Raw genomic sequence first — 1,151 nt, 5'->3', positions numbered from 1 at the left:
AACCTGTTCAAACCCAAACAAACTGAAGATGATGAAAACAAACGTTTTTAAATTTAAAGTTTGTTATTTAAGTGAAGCAGAAACTGTTTGTCTGTCAGGATTCTTCAGATCAGTTAAACATTAAACACATGACTGTAGGAGAGTAAACATGACTCATCGCTCATTAAACAGTGACTCAGCGTGAGACCCAGACCAGATCGGAACCATCTGAACCATCAGAACCACCTGAACCACCTGAACCATCAGAACCACCTGAACCATCAGAACCACCTAAACCACCTGAACCACCTTAACCACCTAAACCATCAGAACCACCTGAACCACCTAAACCATCAGAACCACCTGAACCACCTGAACCATCAGAACCACCTGAACCACCTGAACCATCAGAACCACCTGAACCACCTAAACCATCAGAACCACCTAAACCACCTGAACCACCTTAACCACCTAAACCATCAGAACCACCTGAACCACCTAAACCATCAGAACCACCTGAACCATCTGAACCATCAGAACCACCTGAACCACCTGAACCATCAGAACCACCTGAACCATCAGAACCACCTAAACCACCTGAACCACCTGAACCACCTAAACCATCAGAACCACCTGAACCACCTAAACCATCAGAACCACCTGAACCACCCGAATCATCAGAACCACCTGAACCACCTGAACCATCAGAACCATCAGAACCACCTGAACCATCTGTGTGATTCTACCTGAATCTTTTGGGAGAAATACAAGATGAAAATATGAAGAGAGGGAGAAAGAGGACTGATCACCTGTCTGTTTGATCACCTGTCTGTTTGAACACCTGTCTGTCTGATCACCTGTCTGTCTGATCACCTGTCTGTTTGAACACCTGTCTGTTTGAACACCTGTCTATTTGAACACCTGTCTGTTTGAACACCTGTCTGTCTGATCACCTGTCTGTTTGAACACCTGCCTGTCTGATCACCTGTCTGTTTGAACACCTGTCTGTTTGAACACCTGTCTATTTGAACACCTGTCTGTTTGAACACCTGTCTGTTTGAACACCTGTCTGATCACCTGTCTGTTTGAACACCTGTCTATTTGAACACCTGTCTGTTTGAACACCTGTCTGTTTGAACACCTGTCTGTTTGAACACCTGTCTGTCTGATCA

The 1,151-nt window shown here is 44.8% G+C and overlaps 1 protein-coding gene across 2 annotated transcripts in view; it reads left to right on the top strand.

Moving 5' to 3' along the window:
- si:dkey-220o5.5 (actin filament-associated protein 1-like 2) overlaps positions 1–1,151 on the top strand; it is a 22,082-nt gene that overhangs the window by 8,753 nt on the left and 12,178 nt on the right. The gene's annotated exons all lie outside the window — the stretch shown is intronic.

The sequence above is a fragment of the Austrofundulus limnaeus genome, unplaced genomic scaffold (assembly GCF_001266775.1).
Source record: "Austrofundulus limnaeus strain Quisiro unplaced genomic scaffold, Austrofundulus_limnaeus-1.0 Scaffold343, whole genome shotgun sequence".
Classification (NCBI taxonomy): domain Eukaryota; kingdom Metazoa; phylum Chordata; class Actinopteri; order Cyprinodontiformes; family Rivulidae; genus Austrofundulus; species Austrofundulus limnaeus.
Note: the sequence above shows the minus strand (reverse complement) of the source record. Positions and strands in the feature narration are given on the sequence as shown.